This window comes from Dermochelys coriacea, chromosome 6 (genome assembly GCF_009764565.3).
Source record: "Dermochelys coriacea isolate rDerCor1 chromosome 6, rDerCor1.pri.v4, whole genome shotgun sequence".
Taxonomy (NCBI): Eukaryota; Metazoa; Chordata; order Testudines; family Dermochelyidae; genus Dermochelys; species Dermochelys coriacea.
Genome location: NC_050073.1, coordinates 26,154,540 through 26,173,723, shown reverse-complemented (window position 1 = coordinate 26,173,723; position 19,184 = coordinate 26,154,540). Strand labels below are relative to the sequence as shown.

At 37.4% G+C, this 19,184-nt stretch overlaps 1 protein-coding gene across 32 annotated transcripts in view; it reads right to left on the bottom strand.

Moving 5' to 3' along the window:
* The window catches only part of SOX6 (SRY-box transcription factor 6), a 450,079-nt gene that overhangs the window by 176,100 nt on the left and 254,795 nt on the right, over positions 1-19,184 (bottom strand). The window contains exon 1 of one of the 32 annotated variants that reach the window (XM_043516940.1): positions 9,581-9,586. The exons of the other annotated variants lie outside the window; for them this stretch is intronic. The gene's annotated coding sequence lies outside the window, so the exon portion shown is untranslated. Of the gene's footprint in view, positions 1-9,580; positions 9,587-19,184 lie in introns of those variants that run through there. 32 annotated transcript variants of the gene reach the window in all.

Genomic DNA, 19,184 nt, shown 5'->3' with positions numbered 1-19,184 from the left:
AAAACAGCAGTGGGAATTGTTTTAGAAGAAAACCACATCTAAAATAATTAATCCTATTATATTATTGACCCCCCACCACCAATTATTAATCCTTATTCAGTCTCACACAACTCATGTCCACAAATGGGATAGGACTGATGACCCTAAAGCATGCTCCTTGAAAATAACGAGAAGCCTATGAAACTGTGCCACAACCTAGTTGAACGCTACTTGTGGCAAGAAAGAATAAAAGATACCTGAATGTTGAGGGGGAGTGGGGGTTAATGGCATAATTTAATTTTGGAGTGGAAAATCCTATCCATTATTTTTCAGTTTAAATACTAATAAAAAACAACTTGCTAAGAATGCAGACCAGATTGAGCTGATCTAGCTGGGCCAACAGAGGTCATCAGTAGCTGTGTACATCATCTTCTGTTTCATATCCACTTACTGCAGCAAGCTACAAGATCCCTAAAATCATTAGCAGTAAATAAACTCTTCTGCTGACTAATATATGTATATAGCTATCTGTACAATACATTTGCCATGAAGACAGATAAAACAAAAAACTTCATATAAAAGATATCAACATACAGTTAATATGCCTGCTTTCATAAACTACTATATATTACACACGAAGCTTTCTGTCTCTGCTCTGAACTGTATCTATTCTCTAACTCCAAAGACAGTGCTGCATTTTTTCCATGGAGCTTTCCTTATCCCCAAAACACATCTGTCTTGAGTTTCGCTAAGATTTGTCAGGTGGATCAGTGCTCCCCAGGGCCTGCTCCATCTGAAGTATTTTAATTTGACTAAACACCTGATTTATTTTATCTCTCCGATGAGAAAGACAGTTTGTCTTAATAGAGTCTGTCAGCCCACAGTCCCATTCACAGCAATTTACAGGCAGCCAGGGACACTGGAAGAGAAGAGTGCTGTGATTCTGTATTTTATCCTCCTCCAGAAAGCACCTAAAAGCAGCTATTCACTGCTACTGCATGTGGCATTTTAGAACTGAATTAGCTTTTTATTCAAGTAACTACACTTGTTGTGAATAGCTTATCTGTAAAATTGCTACATTCACTACTGATTTTATTAACCTTTGGCTCCATCACAAAATGGTCTTCAGTTAAGAAAGACCTTTAAAATTGACACATTTTCCTTATGGGCCTTTATTTCAGTGACTTCAGATTTACTGAATTTGATCCATTGACTTCTTTACTGGTTGTATTTAAAATTTTGAGGCTCAATGGGAAGTCACTGGTATTTAAGGAAATTTTTTTAAAAAGTAAACATAACGGCAATTTTCCTCATCAAAAGTTTAGAATAAATAATAATTTATTCTTCATTGTAGACATTAAAGTATCTAGCCTTCCTTGGTGTTTAATAAGCTAAATAAATAATCATAATTGTTCCATCAATTCAATTCTCCATTGTGTTCATTGATTTAACAGTGAATCTTGTATTGCTTTAAGTGTACATTGAGATAAAGTGATCAAATTGAACAGAACCAACACATCAAAGGAAAAATTGAGGAATTTTGGTCATAGGTCAATCTAACAGAGAGTAATGAAATAAAACAGCTATAAATCCACTCCAAAAGAGACCAAATAAATTTTATTTGTCAGCTAAGATTGCACTTACAGTGTATTCTCCTTGTGGCAAAGTCCTGTCTTTCAAAATTGTTTATAAAGCTCCATGTGCATTTCTGGTGCTATAAAAAAATTATACTTTCCCAAATCTTACATTCTAATCCTTACTAAAATGTGCATAATGATATGCTGCACTTCCATCTTGGAGCACTGGATTGGGACTCAGGAGACCTGGCCTGCTGGGTGAATCTGGACAAGTCATTTCATCTTCATGTGTTTCAGTTTCTCCATCTGTAAAAGGTGGATAATAATCCTGTCTTCCTTTGTAAAGAGCTTGAAGAGGTGGTATACATGAAAGGTGCTGTATAAAAGCTAAACATTATTATTATTATTTTTATTATCTGTCCAGATTTCTTAAAAATGTTTGGAAAGTGATTATAAACCTCATGTCCCAAAATTGTAGATACAGAGTTTATTATTTTGCAGTTTGTGAAGAGAAATTTGCTCCACTGCTTTTCCAGCACTTCTCCCACCCCTATCATTGATCAGTCTATTTACTGGTTTATCTGCATGTCAGTGACTCTCACAAGATGACATTCCATTCTAGATTCTAGAGACATGATGGCATAGTGATAGCTGTGGGGAACAGAGAAAATAAACAGGAACAAGAAACAAAAGATTTTCAGAGTTACTGAATGTAATTTCAAACTCTGCTCTTTTGTACTCAGCAACAGAAAAAGGACAGCCCCTTTACAAACTATATGCTGTACCAAGCCAAGAAAAGACAATAAGAAACACAGAGTAACAAACAGGCCTAGTAATTAAAATACAAAGTTCACTGACGAGGGACTTTTTCCATTGACATCAACAGGCTTTGGATCAGGCCCTAACAGCAGGAGACTAGCAGGCTGGAATCAAAGCTTCTAATTCTCACCCTGACACTAAATCACTGAGAGTTCTTGAACAAGGCTGCCTCAGTTTTCCCAACCTGTAAAACGGGAAAATTAGCACAACAAAGTAGTTTTGTTCAATCTACAAAATGCTTTGAGATGTTTGGATCAAAGTCTCTAGGCAGCTGCAAAGTATTATCATTTCTCTTGAATTCCATGATTAACATAGAGCCTTATAAATACCATTCTCTTTCACTCTCTGCATCTTAAACTTTTGTCTGATACATCTAAATAAAACATGAAAGCTAAGTTACAATTGCTTATGCCCCCTCTGTTTAGTGTTTTAAATAACCAGACAGTGTATTTTTAATAAGATCAACAGAAGGCAAGAAAAGAAAGGAGAAGAGTGGACTTTGCCAGCAGCTACAGAAAGGCTTAAAAAATCTTAACTGCGGTTCCAAAGTATCATCAACTGAAGCAATTCAACCAACAATCAAAAATGATTTTGAATCAAATTAAGCAATTTCCGCCTTTGAAAAAAGGATGTCTTTATGAACCAATTCCCCTGGAAATTCTATTTTTTTTTAATGGACATTGTTTGAGGAGGAAAAAAAACAAAAACACAGTGCCAGACATAAAGGAAAGTATATTCAATCTGAGCTGCCGGAAATAACCTGGTTAAACCATTCTGTCTAACACCACAGTCTGCAGCACACATCAGATAGGCTGTGATGTCTCTACTTCACAGGCTCTCCTTCTAGCATGTAGCATTTACCCTTTTTTGATTGGGTCACCTTTTAAATGCCACAAAATAGGGCAGCAGACGTCAACAAAAATACACAGGGAAAACGGAAGAAAGTAACAATCTAATGGAAAGGCTTCCGAGATAAAAGTCAGTTTGTGGTGGCTGCCTGATGAAGGAGCCCCCTTCCCAGCACTAGCATCTAATTTGAGTTCTAACTCCAATAGCAGTTTAAAAAGCTTTCCGCTCTAAAGGGCCCCAAGTGCATCATAAAGATAAAAGATTTCAGTACAAAACAACCACAAAGACCTCTATTATCTTATCGGTCTTTGGTTACAACAGCCTAACCAATATGACTAAGTTCTAAAAGACTCTTTTTTATACAAACACCAGAATACTGGAATTTCTTTATTTCATGATCAGTTAGCGATTGTTTGTGTTCCCATATGCTACTGTCCAGTCCTCAGTCAATAAAAAGTTTTATAAATGCTGCTGTTGTGCTTTATAGCATCCAAATGCAGAAGGCAACAGAGCAAACATGTCCAGCATGCAAACCACACAGGCTAGCTTCTTTAGTGAAGGTGTGAGATTCCCCCTGCTCCTCACATGAAAGCAATTCCTAATGTAACCCAACAATAAAATAAAATAAAATCCTGTGTGTATAAACAAGACTGGAAGATGTGTGAAGTAATTTATGAAATCATAATTTAGTGCAAATTCTGTCAGATTAACATAGATTAGCTCCAAAAAGTGGCTTAAGAAAGCTCTACTCATGATGTGGTCCAGAATGCTTAACTGATGATCTGCAGGATTCTGCCATACTCCCAAATATGCTTAACACCAGATGCCTAGCACATTTCAGATGTTGGTGAACCAAAAGCAGTGTGGTTTGGAGAAAGAGAGTGTATTAACACAATGCATAACTCGGTAGTAATCTGCGGTGTGAAAATCATTTTAAGAGTTATATTATGATCTGCTTAAAATGTGTTTTCATCCCCATACTGTTCTAGGCTGGCTATCTATATTACAGGGAGCAGTATGGGAGAACAAGAAGCCTCCACAGGGTCATTATGACGCACCCTCCCAACCATTTGGATGTAGATGGGGAGTGGACAGGGAAAGCATCACAATTACAGGGCTAGCTGCACTTCTGCACTGGTATCTCTAAGAGCACCCCTTCAGATGTCAGGCCTTGTGCTTTTAGCTATCCTGGAGCAGTATTCCATAATTCTTCCATTCTTACCAGGCCATAGCCTACAGTACCATGTAGGTCAACCATGCTTACCTAGCAGATCGTACTGAGATTAGGAACCTGGGGCTTTTGCATTCGTGAGTCTGTGACTAGTGGGGTATGGTGACAAAACATCCTTCTTAAACCAAGTACTGTATATGGTGAAGCATTTGGGGAGGAGAGGGGGAATGATTTAAAAAGAATCTTCACAAATGTTTCTCTTGCCTAACCTAGATAGTGACCTCGGAGGCCTAACTTTTTCAGACGCTCCCAACAAGTGTGTGTGTCTCAGCCTGGCTCTCCCAAATGACTTCCCCTCCCCTTGAGAAAGTGGTCCTTCGTAAACCTGCTGCATTCTTTCAATCTCCTGTGTTTGTAGGCCTTTTCCTGTCCTGACATTGTCTCTTAACTATCAACTTTTTGCTGAAAAGCGGCTTATTTGGTGCCACCTCTTTTTCCTTCCTGCTTGTTTTTCCCAGCAGCCCCCTTTTTAAACTAAACCAATAAATTCATACTGTGACCATCCCAATAACCAGGTCAACAGACAATAGTAATCACTTATTACAGAACAGCTCCAAATCCATCAGAGGAAGTAACCTGTACAAAGTATAGGGTCAGCTCACATTACTTTCCCCCAAGTGACTCTGTGAGTCACAGACTGGTCACTGATCTGCTCCTTGGGTAGCAAAACTAAGCACTGCCCCATACTCAGGTCTGTGGCAAAGACACAATTGAGCCCTAAAAGAAAATCAATTTCAGGAGTGTAATTGTTCCTGGCCTTAGGGGGAATATGATATGTCCATAGCCTCTCCAGATAGTAGCCACAAGGGAAATGGCTGAATATTTGTATTTTTATCCAAATGGCATCTTAAAAAGTTCACACACACATACAAACAAACGCTATTTGCTTGAACACTATTTTAGACAATCCTTAGAGCACTTCAGCTCCATTAATATACTTGGGCAGTTTCTGTCAATTATACAAACCTACTTCGTATGTTCTATGCTATTTAAAATAAAACTACCCCTTTTTTCCCCATAGTGGCCCTCAGAAATTCCAGAAAATGTATTCATTCATGTACATGCAACCAGTAGGAAAATGAGCTGCTGAATTAATTATTCTGAAAGTTTTACAAAAGTAGAGATTGAGAGTTGTGAATGGCTGGTTTGACAAGGTAAATTATTTCAGAAATGGTTTGTATCTGTTCAATGGGCTCAGTTTGGAATCTGTGTGAAAAAAAATGTGTCAACGATGAAGGGAAATGGAAATACGCATCAGACTTTCTAACTAAACCTCAGTAAACCTGTTCTTCCTAAATTAGAGGATGATGAGAAAAGGAAAGGCCACAGGCAGAGAGTAGTGTGAATAGTGATTTAAAGACAAACACTGAAAATAAGAGGTCGAAGGGGAAAGAGAAGCAAGGAATTTTGACAGGTAGCTCTGAAGAATGTAGCCTAGGACACCGCATTGGTAATCCAGATAAAATGAACAGGATGGTGTTGCATTTGAAATAATTATTATTGAGAATACAGAAAAGAATTAGAAAAACAGTTGCCTGTATTAAATATATAAGATTTAATTCCAAGAAGCTTAAAATAAGCAAGCAAGATAAGCAGAAGGAAGTTTAGTTATTAGGGTGCTAACTTGAGATGTGGGAGACCCACGTACAATTCACTGCTCTGTCAGACTTTCTGTGTGACCCTGGGCAAGTCACTTAGTCTCTCTGGTCTTCAGTTCCTATCTATAAAAAGGGGATAACAATACTTCCTTACCTCATAGGGTTGTTGTGAGCATAAATATACTAATGACTGTGAAGCACTCAGATAATGGGGTAATGTGGGACAGAAAATTTCCTAAGACAGATGGAGAGGAAGAATTCCAGTGTCTGTTTTTACTAAAAATGTCACCCACTAATGCTCTCCAGCAGGACATCAAATTACAAATATTTCATCATCTGAATGACGTTTACCTGCTGTTTGTAAAATCAACAGTATTATACAAACTAATCCTTTTCTTGGATCTCAAATACACACTACGTTGATTCCAGGATAAGAGCTATGAGAAGCAGGGCACAGGATGATTTGAAGAACGATGGAGGATTTCCATTTATTGTAGTCCATGTGATAATCAATAACACAAGTAAAAAGAAATTCCATAAAGTAGATCATTTTAAGGTCCTGGAAAAACAACTAGCAATTAGATGATGAAGGTGTGGGGGTTTTTTTCATTCTCAATTAATTGGGATTATCCAGCAATAGTGGCTGGTCAAGTAACTTGCTCTCTTCCACCTTTAAGCATATAAATATTTGGAAAAGTAATATTGTAACTATATAGATAATTTATTCATTACATATACTTTATAATATTTATATTTATATTAAATGTATTGTAACAGGTCAAGATAGATTAGGTATTAAATACACTTGATTGTGATCACAGCTGAAAACTGATATACTGTGTGGAGAAAATTCTGCCCTTTGTTACATCTCTTCAACCTCATTAAAGTCAATAGATTTGCACAGGTGTAACAGGAGAGCAGAATTCATTTTTTTGCCACATGAGCTATTTCTAGTTCACTGTATGCTTGGATGCACGCACATGCAAACAAACATACAGACAGGAGTAAAGAAATAGACTGATAAGGAAAGGCTCTATCAATGGACGATGCTGATTCAAAAAACCAAGCTACTAAAGCTAGTGTAGCTGGAAATGTTAAAGAATTAATGAACAGGAAATCTATCACACCGGTATAACTGTCACCTTCAGAGAGTTAAAATGAAACTGTGGGAACAAACAAATGATACTCCATGGTACACTGTGGCATAAACAAGAGTCAATTACATTGACTATTCTAGCAACTGCAAGATATAAAATAGACTTACTGGACTCTATCTTCAGCTGTGTCCAATAAGTGACAGGCACTGGTAAAGGGAAAAGACACAAGAGCAATTTGTGGCTAGCAGCTCCTGGGGCCAATTCTATGTTGTCCCTGTCCCTATCATAGTTTAGAGCAGTTTCATGGTAAACTAACCTGGGCCAGCTATGGTCCCAAGACGCCAGTATGCCAGCTGGGAACTACCGGAGAGCAGCTGGCTTGCTGGCTCATTTGTGCCACTGGGGCAGTGATGAGGAGCTGTCCCAATATCACTTGTAATTTACATCAGAAGGTACAAAAGATTTAAGGGCCTGAGGATAAAAAGACTGTGCTACAATGTCGCCAAATGTACCTCTCTGAGATGGGAGGGCTGCTGGATACAAGACAGGGACAGCACCAGGATGCCAGAAGTTGCAATAGTAAAGGTAGCAGAACTTCTGGAACTTTATACAGTATAACGTAACAATAAATATACAGGGTTGACCATTCTGCCCCAACACACAGCACTGTGTCTGTACCACTGCCAGGATCATTAAGGTACCCTACACTAGTTTTATGACTGAAGATGAAATCTTGAGCTAAAAATATACATAATCAAACTTCACTTTACTACTGGAAACCACCCTAACTCATTCCTTAATCACAAACCATAGCAGGCCCATGTTACAGCTTCTTCAAGGAGATACAACAAAGCAGTAAAAAGGTTTAAAAACTTACACCTTTTAATTTTCATGACTGGTTCCACATCAATAGCCGTATTCTTCAACTTTCAGCTTCAGAATGCTGTAAGCTGCCACTCAGCAAGAGAAAGGGAGTTTCATCTGGGAATGTGGGACATCCAATATATACAGCACTTTTCCTTTTGAAGACTGGACCTCAAGTATTGTGTGTCCGGGGGAGAGGGGAAGGGGCAGGAGCTTGTCTTTTATTCAAATGTTCAAACACCAAGATCAGTAAAGTAGTGGTTGAAAGAGCGGAGATGTTTATCCTAACATTGGTCAAACTTCCCAGTAACAACCATAACGTTAATAATACTTGTCATAGCTAACAAATTGTTCTTTTACTATATTGACTCACTTTTTTTTTAAATTCCATTAGAAACACTTACTCCATGGTCCTGAATCACTTTTCACCATTTTTACTCTGGTATAGCTCTTCAGTGGTATCACTGTGAGAGAAGAATTGATCCCCACACTCCCATCTTTCTATTACCTCTACTGTCCCAATATAGGATATATGACAGTAGGTCAGATCAGTGGGCTACTTCATCCAGTATCCTATCTCTGGCCCTGATTCAATGCCCACTAAAGTCAACAGGAAACCTTCCCTTGACTTCAGTGGGCTTTGGATCAGGCCCTCTGACAACAGTCCATAGCAGATGCTTCAGATAAAGATGCAAGAGGCCCTGTTGTGGATAATTTTGCAACAACAGATTAATAATAACTTGCCTAAATAGAAAGTTTCTTCCTAACCCCATCAGTTAGTGATTGGCTTATGGCCTGAAGCATTAACATCTATGTAGCTTATTTAAAAATAAATTCTAAGTGTGGGTCTTCTCATTATTCATGTAAGTGTCTTAGCCTTTTGGGCACCTACTAAACTCTTACCACAAGAATTTATTGAGGTTAATGAGTTCCATGGGTCAATTATGCATGGGTGGGAGGAGTGGGGGTAGGACAGAAGGATTTCCTTCAATCAGTTTTAAACATGTAGCCTTTCAGTTTCACCGAATATCCCCTTTTTCCTGTATTATGGGAAAGCTCATTAGGATCACCTGTTTTACGTTCTCTATAAAAGCCTTTATTTTATGTTACTCCGTTATACCCCCCAACCTCTTATCTGAACCAGCTACCCCAATCTTTTCAAAATCTCTCTTCTGATGGAAGTAGTTTCTTGCCTCTAATCATTTTTCTCTCTGGACCCATTTTACTTCTGTGTTACATTTTTTAAGATAGGGTAGCTAGAACTGAATTCTTTTTCCAGCTGGGGGCTTTCTATATATATAATTATAATGTTTTCTATCCTATCTTTATACTTCTTAACATGTTGTTTGCTTCGCTGACCACTGATGTTCACTAAGCAGAACTCCACTGACCCACCTACAAAAGATACCATGTCTTTTTCCTGAGCGGTTAGTTAGTAACCCTCCAGATATTCGAAATTAGATGGGAAAAAGCCCTAGAAAATAAGAGAATAATCCTGCACCAGCTGAATGCTTATGCCTTTGCCTTGGTGTGGAGGGAGTGTATGTCTTAGGAGCTCTTATCCACCTCTAATTTCTATGACTCTATATTCTAAAATCTACAAGACAGAAATCTTCTTTGTTGTAACTTCTACTTTTAGATGTGCTTCTTCAATCTGTAGGTTTATTTGTTTTATTTTTACATAATGATAGGTAGTGCATCCTTTGGAATTACAATGATGAGAGTCAGAAGTGATGACCCTCTGGTTTAACTAAGATCTTATCACCAACATACAAAGATTAGGAGTTTTTGGAGGAAAATATGTAAATGAAGATTTCAGGATTGACTTTGAAATTGCTCCATTTCTTTGATTATTCTTTCATAGTTCAGTACAGCTGGATAAAAATATTCTGTTTCCATGTTCAACTTTGACTTGTACAAGTGATTTCTGGGCAACATAGTAGTCTTTAAAATGAATCTTATATTTTTTAGAATGTAAACATAATATATCCCCAAGCCATCTGTAAACTTTTTCATTCTTTTGCAACTGGTATGTATCATTATTAGGGCACAATAACAATGAATGCTGTTTGGGAGGAAAAGCTCCCTAATTAAAATACATATGCAGAACCACAGGACTGTGCTATTTAATAAGGTAACTTTGGAAGGTGAACTGTATACCTAAATAGACAGATAAAGGTAGAAGAAAAGTGAGTTTAATGCCTTATTTGAAGAATGGAAATCATCTGAATTATTTTCAATTCATTTTTCTTGTGTAAGTAATGTCACTGATAATGACTCATGATTTCCTTAGATGCTACTTGCCCTGAATAAAACCAATTTATGGAGCATAACATATTTTTGCCATATGTTTTAGTTAGTTGTCTAGTTCATTATACAGAAGGTATTGGTAACAATTAACTAAAGGAAGCTAAAAAAGGTTTAGGTATTATTTCATATCCTTATCATAGAAAAAGATACCATTATCTCAACTACATACGTTACAAATACTGCTGGAAAAGAAGTCTCAATACCATATTTTTAGACACTAGATCCTTCACATATGTTAAGCTTACTGGTTTTAAAATGTGAGCTGCAGAAAAGGAACTTTTTTTTCAAATTCCATTGTTTAAATTTTGTTATAAAGTTTGCTCAGCAAATAATGTGACTCTTCTTTCTTTGTTTGTTCTACATTTTGAAAAATAATTTCCATTTCAATTTTTGTAGATCCATCAAGAGGATGATGGCCAGAAAGTTGAAGCCTGAAGTCCACACAACTTTTATGCATGCACTTGCAGTAGGTGAGCATGCAATACAGGTGCAAAAATGCATCAAGACCTTAGATTTCTGAGAATCAAGATTCTAATTCTGTTTTCAAGAGGACAAAATCTGGGCATGTGACAAAGAAAGAATCCTTCCCACCATACAAGCAAAGAAGCTATTCCATAGCTGCTACTGGGATGCAAAAGTCCCTGAAGCTATTGCACTACGGCTCTGTGATAAGCCAGGCAGTGGATTCACATAGTAATAGATCAGCTAGATCAACCATGCCTCTCTACATCCCAAAACAATCCCTTCGCACAAGGACTAGGAACGCTCCAGGAACCTTCCTCAGTGCCCTAAAACACAACAGAACTGCAGTAATTCTACTGCATCTAAGATCCACAGTACACACAGGGTAAAGGATAGCAGTTGCTCCCATGACATTTATTTCTGGTTATCAATGTCTTACAGTCACTTTTTATTTCCTTGTTAAATAAGGTACTTCTGGTATTTCTAGTTAGCACTTATTAGCTGCACCACTCAGAAATGTCTAAATATAAATACAGTGAATATTAGATAATACTGCAAGATTTATATACTTTAAATATAAATTTTAATTTTGATCTTAATTACATGTTCATCTTTCATGTCTTACAAATACGAACAAGTATATCAATGAAAAACTTGTATTTGCCTCTGGAGATTTTTATTGCCTCTAGTTATACGGAATGAAGAAGCGAAGCAAGGATATTAGCATACCCTAAAAAGAAAAGGAGTACTTGTGGCACCTTAGAGACTAACAAATTTATTTGAGCATAAGCTTTCGTGAGCTACAGCTCACTTCATCAGATGCGTTCGGTGGAAAATACAATGGGGAGATTTATATACACACACAGAGAACATGGAACAATGGGTTTTATCATACACACTGTAAGGAGAGTGATCACTTAAGATGAGCCATCACCAGCAGGAGGGGGGAGAGGAGGAAAATCTTTCATAGTGACAAGCAAGGTAGGCCATTTCCAGCAGTTAACAAGAATGTCTGAGGAACAGTGGGGGGTGGGGGGAAGAAATAACATGGGGAAATAGTTTTACTTTGTGTAATGACTCATCCACTCCCAGTCTCTATTCAAGCCTAAGTTAATTGTATCCAGTTTGCAAATTAATTCCAACTCAGCAGTCTCTCGCTGGAGTCTGTTTTTGAAGTTTTTTTGTTGAAGGATCCTGTCTATCAAAAAAACCATATAGAGAGGAAATTTCCTACTTTAGTTTAGAGGAGACAATTTAGTCAAAAGCCTTTGAAATGTGTAGGAAGACAATAACATTTTACATATTTAGAATACACAATATATAGGACTTTATCCAAAGCCCAGTGAAGTCAATAGAAGGACTTTCATTGACTTCAGTGGACTTTAAATCAGGCTCATAGACAGTAGGCAGTGAATATTAGTAGTAGCATTAGATGGTCAAACAAAGAAGGCTTTAGACTTGTAAACCTCCAGATCCTTCTAAATCTTATTCAGAATTGCAATATTATAGTTTAAGACATTTCTAATCTGCTAAACATAATATGCTGTCCTGTAAAACCATCTTAGCAAAGGAACTTATTACTGCAAAAAAAATGGAATATTACAAAATCTTCTGAAATTGTCAGAATCTCGTTGTATGAATGAGTTAAAAAATTGCTTGTGTATTTCCCAAGTTTTATAAACAACAGAGGAATTTTCAACTCTTGTAAGTGAATGCACCCCCAGTCAAACTAGAATTCCTAGGAAACACTGCAAAATTATCGACCCAATTTCTTAACTACATATACAAACTCCCAAATCATGTTAGTCAGAGCAACAAAGAGATAGCCTACATTTACAGACCAAAGTTCCACCCATGTTCTAACAGTATTCTGGTCTAATTATACTCCAAACCACAGGCTTGAGTATATTTAGCCAGATGTTTCTAGGAAGCAGCTAAAAAATAGAATTGGGAATTTTTAAAATTCAATATATTCCTACACCAAACTGATCAAAACCCAAAACATTTAACACAATCATTTACTATGAAGTCACTTGGAATTAAACTGCTCAAAACCTTAAACCAGAAATCTTTATTAGGTTGTTTTGATACAGCTGTATTTACAGAAATGCTCTACAGATGAGATATAAACACTGAGTGAAATACAAATATGAACCATTCAAAAGAGTTAATGTAATGTAATATTAGAAAGTCTAGGATTTTGGCCTAAGTGGCCACCATCTACAGTACTCTGCACCCCAGAGGACAACTGGAAACACCAAAGCAAGCCGGGAAATGAGGCATCCCATTGTGATATTTCTCCAATTCTAAACACCATAAAGATGCTGGAATGCATTTAGGAGAAACAGAGACACCAAATCCCATTTCTTCTTCAGGCCTCAAGACCCAGTCCTAGATTAAAGCTGCATTTCCTTGTTTTATTTGCACAGCGAACATTGTTTCCTTGTTATTTTGCCTCTTACAGCACTGAACCTAACAAAACAGGATAAGACAGACAGACACTGATAGACAGACAGAAAGAGGAGAAAACTATGAAATATCCTCCAACTCATTCTATACAAAGTATGTGCTATGTATTGATCAACATATTTATTGTAGCTGGAAGTAAATCTTCATGAGACACAATTTTCTTGAAAGTTACACTGAGTGTAATTGGGAAGCTGAAGCATCAATCTTTCTTTTTCAACCACTCAGCCAAGAAGTTGATTGGGGTTGCAGAAGAATTTTGTATTTCAACAATGTGCTTTAGAGCCATCTTCTTTCTCTCTGAGGGTTATGTATCATGCTGAACACTCATTCACTGGAAGCGTAGCTTAGAAATTCTCAGTAAAACTGTCAAAAGTATTGAAGTGACTTAGGCACCTATGGCCCATTTTCAAAAGTGACTTAGGCACTTTGGAGTCAAAGCCCTAGATTTTTAAAGACATTTAGACATTTAAAGATACAGATAGGCATCTGGTGGGGTTTTCAAAAGTAACCAGGCACCCAACTCCCATTGGTTTCAAGGGTTTTCTTTTCATACCATTAGACAAGAACACATTCTTCCCTGTACAGGATTCTTGAAGCCATTGTCGAGTCATGTATCTTGTTCAACATACTCTTTTGCACTATTGTTAATATTGGTTCATTCATTTCTTCTTTAATTTTCATTCTCACTCTTCACTTGCTGCATAAAGTAGTGGCCCTGAGAGTTGAGATTTGTTTGGAGAATTTGATAGATTCTCACTGAAAATGATGATGTCAGCATAAAAGAAATCTCCAGAGTTTCCTATCAAGTTCAAGACTCTGCCTTTCAGTTGTTTTTGCACCAAACGATTCTAAAATGATATAATCACAATATTGCGTTATCAAAGAAGAAAAAAATGGCTCAATGAAGCTGACGTTGAAGAGCTGCTGAAAGATCTGGAATAATTACATATCACTTTACTAAACCATTTCAACAGTTTGGCACTAATTGGAACTTTTTTTGGCAGCCTCACCCAAGACAACAAAAATGAAATGTATTCAGAGGTATATAACCATCTCATTCCTAGGCTCTTTCATGAATGTTTCAATGCATACTTGTGGGGTAGTGTAAAGAAGTCTGCTGCTGCCTGGGCTGTATAATTTACTGCCCTGTTCCTGCAAGATGTTTTGTGCTGGTGCCCCACTGAAGTCAATGGGTTCCATATCGATTCAAGAATCCACACAAGCAGAGCAGTCTGCAGAACTGGGGTCATGATAGGTAAAGAAAAGACTCCAGTCTCCACAGACATCCATCTGGCGCCTTTCACAAACAAAATGGTAACAACTTAATTAAAACCCATATACATACAAATTAAGAAGCATTATTTAAATCTACTTTCTCAAGCAAAAAACCTACAGATTTTGACCAACAAAAAAACTGATAGAAATGTAGTATTTATAGTTCATATTTATTAAGAATATGAGTATTATTTATTATTAGTTACTTTTTCCATTGTTCAATCTTTCATACCATTTACATCTCATATATGATTAAGCTAACATTGAGAATAAAGAAGACTATTACAAAAAACTTTTTCAAAATGTGACAAAACCATTATTAACTCTTCACCAGCTAACCTCATAAGTCTCATAATATGATTTAATCAGTTTTTTTTATCTTCTCACCAGATAAATCCACCATTCCAGAGCATGAATTAAACATCACACATTCTCATTTTATGAGAGAGAAAAAGCAGGAACATTTAAAGTTTTCCAATAAAAACTGAAATATTAGCTTAGCTTAAAAAACATACACACTTTATTTACAGTGGCAGGTGAGGTAAATTGCAGAGATTGAGGTAACAGCCCCTACATTTAACAATCTGGGATGCTTGTATCCAGGTATTCTCAATGGGTGATGGTTGGCTCAAGAATTCATTTCCCCTTATTGGTCCATCAGAACCTGAGCTAGTTAGCTTAAGAGCAGATATCAGATCCACCCCTTTTCTGGGCTTTTTCCAGAAGAGTTGGGTTATGCTTATTATTAACAATGCAAAACTATGTTTATTTTTGTTACCCTAATCTTAATATTAATAGCTTTTATGTATTCATTCAGCATAGGGTAAGTTAATATTAGTTTCCATAGAAATTTCTATATGTTCTTTATGCATTTCACTCTTTTAGGCAACATTTTATGGCATAGGCAAAACTGCCATACTGCAAATATTTTATAGCATATTTGACAAGTAGTTCATCAAATGTACTGTATGTAGTATTGCATGATTCACTGTCAAATAATATTTCTGATTATCCACTGAGTACCTGGACTTTTGAAATAAATCTAATTATGCTTAAGAAAATGAATGCTTGTTCTCTGAAGGTCAGAACAAACAATATTGCTAATTTGTATCTATATATTAAAAAAATGAGGCAAGTTACCCAGGCATAAAGCTAGCTATTGGCTGAACAATGAACATATTTCATGCTCATAGACCCGAAAACCCTCACCAAGCCTCACCACAGCCAGTCCTTCATTGTTATTTAAACTTGGGATTTGGTACCTGTTTGCATGTAGTCATATCTTAAAATGCCTTTCCTATGCATTTCTATCTTCAAAAGTGTCAGAATATGGCTCTACACCTCAGGATTATTCCAAAAATAAAGGTCCTAATTTTCAGAAGTAATGAGCACCACAACTACAGCTGGAGTCAATGGAAGTTAATAGCTACCAAGTTTATGTAGGTTCGTAGATACAGCTGGTCGGGAATTTTCTGACAGAACTTTTTTGGGGGTGGGGAGAAGGGCGGTGTCAGAAAATGCTGATTTGTCAAAATCTAAATATTCTGCAGTGTGCCTAGTCTCCGGTCAGCTCACCCACCTGCCTTCCAGAGTTCCCGGGATTTCCAGGTTCCTGGGGAGCATGGGCAATTAGGAAGCATATTTCATTCTGGCAACACTAAAACGCTCTTGCTGAGGGAACATTTTGGTGTTTCTCAAACGAGACATTGCAGACCCCCAGTTCCACTAAAAACTTCACATTTTGGATTTTTGTCATGATTTTGGATGAAAATATTTCCAAAACCTTGAAATGTTTTCCTAGAAGTCTTTTTCCTGGCCAGCCCTATTCATAGATTTTAAGACCAGAAAGGACCACTGTGATCATCTAGTTTGACTCCTTGCATAACACAGGCCAGAAAATTTCACCAAGAAACTCCTGCATCCAATCCATAACTTCTGGTTGAGCTATACTATCTCTTTTAGAAAGATATCCAGTCAAGTTTTAGAGACTTTAAGTAACAAAGAATACACCGCATATTTAGGTATGTTGGTGCCAAGGTTACTTATGCTCACTGTTAAAATTGTACGTTTTATCTCTTGTTTAAATATGTCTTGCTTCAGCTTCCAGCTAGTAAATCTTGTTATGCCTTTGTTTGCTAAACGAAAGAGGTCTGTGCTATCTGAAACGATCTCCCCATGAAGGTATTTATAGATTTGGATCAAGTCACCGCTTAACCTTCTCTTAGATAAATGAAATAGATTAAACTTCTTTTGTCTCTCACTGTTAGGCAGGTTTTCCAGATCTTGAATCGTTCTTGTAGGTCTTTGTGAAGCCTTTCCAATTTGTCAGCATATGGCTCAGCTTGCTCCGTAGAACTGGCCTGTCCTTGTTATTCTTTACCACTCTACCAATTCTTGTGTATCTCAAAGATTAAAGCACGTTAAGTGACCAGACTTTTTCTGATTCAACCTGTCTCCCACTGTTTGATAATCTTATGTTAATTATGGTACTTCCATCTCAGCATGACAAAGTAATTTCACCTATCTGACAGGTAGGTAAATATTATTAATACCATTTTACAGATTGGTAAAGATGAGGTATAGGGAGATTATGTGATTTTCCTAAGGTCACTCAGCTAGTCAGTGGCAGAGCTGGGAACTGAACCAGGAGTCCTGGCATACACCTCTCCCATATCCTGTGTATTAGCCATAAGGCCATCCTTCTCCTATTTGTCCCTGAAAAGTTTCCTTCCCTCTCTCAATTCCATTTGCTGTCCCATTTGTTTCTTTTTTTGTTATCACTGTCTCTCTCTTTGCTGCCACCTTCTCCTTTCTCTTTCACCTTTTCCCACTGGCCCTTTTTTCTAAACAGAGCAGACTCCCCCTCAGTCCTTTCTGTCCTTGAATTTCTTTGTAGTCGCTCTAGTCCTGTTTCTCACACTACAACTGTGTCCTGAAAGTGAAATGTGCTGCTGTCCAGGGCCTCACAGCAGTGCAGATCATCTATTCCTGCCTCACTGTGCTGCCTTGACAGACACAGTGGGACTGGGAGCAAGGTAGCCAGCAAAGGGAGTACTGGGAAAGGGAGAGGAAGTAGGAGGAAGCACTGGCCACCTGCTCAAAAGCCAGGAATAGTAAGCGGGAAGAGAAGCCAAAGGGGAAACCTTGCTCACTGTCAGCAGCCTGCTTCTGAGTGACATTTCACTGAGAATCGGTGAGAGAGAGTGACAGCAAGGGAAATTGTGTGGCTGTCATTCCAGATGGGTTACCCTTGGTAGGTGTGGGAGCTGCAAGTGCTAAGCACCTCTGAAAAATCAGGCCCACTTTTTTTTTAATATTAGACACTGCAGTTACAATGTAGGTGGCCACTCATCACCGGAGACAAAAAATAATAGGTAATAAGGCTGATACAATAAATTTGCAAATACAGTAAGTGGAGGGAACCCTAAATTTATGATACGATATGCAGAGATATCCACAGTCAACCTGTGGCTGTTGGGGAATCACAATTATGTGTTAGGCAAATGCCTAACTGGCATCATGTTTAGGCACCAAAGGTAAAGAGAAGCTCTTTCATTAGAAGTTAAAACGAACTCTGATTCTTAATGGATCTGAAATTCTATGTTTCAAGCAAACCACAGAACAGTTATGCCCATTTCATTTTGTTTACCTTTCTTAATAAACTTCTGTTTGTGCCCCTGTATGTTACCAATCAAAACCTGAAAGTCCCTGTAGGCTTTTCCTTACTTAGTAAAACTCTGGCTGTACAAACCTATGTAAAAACCTTTCTATGTATTGTACTGTCTTTTGAAATCCTGCAATTTGAGTACAGCAGCTGCATTTTTAACAGTGGAAGTTGGTTTACTACCATTAGTCAGAATGCATTCCAGGGCCCAGAGAAAACTAAAGTTTCCTTGTAAATAGTTAAATAAACTATAAACCCCCATAAATGAATTTCAAAGTATAGTGAAACTTGCCTATAAATAACCTTCAAACCTCAGAACTGTGATCTTTATGCGCACAGAACACATATGGGGCACTTATCAATCTCCAGTATTTCAAAGTCAAAACAAATGTAAAAGCAGCATCTTCATCTACGTAGTATGCTTTAAAAATGTCAGAAATGTCAACCACTTGTATACTGTTCATATTATCCCTAATTAATATAAATTACATTTAATTTCACATCTACTAAAACATACCACTGCCCAAAATAAGGACTATAATTTATCAGCCATTATTATTACTGATGCATCAACACAATTATTTAAATTCAATGTATATGGAGGCAGAATCTATGCAAGCATTTACAGTTTTTGTTCCCTCTGTGCTCCTTCCCTAATTTTTGTGGCTTGGAGTTCTTCCAGATGCTGTCTCTGACTTTGTGGTTTTGTATTTGAGATCTCATCTCCTGATTCATTGCATTCTTTGATTGACAAACAGATTCAGATATCAAAATAAACAGTTACCTGCATGTAATTGGTGTCTGACAGCTGCACTGTTACACTTTCAATTCATGGTGAAAGCTTGTTCTTGGTAAACCTACTGTTTCAGATTTTATCCACATCTTGGGTCTCTGAGCCACTGTGTTTACTAAACTATTCAGTAACCGGTGGCATATGTGGGCTCCACACTGTAAGCTGCACTTCAGATTCAGAGGATTTTCTCTCTCCCT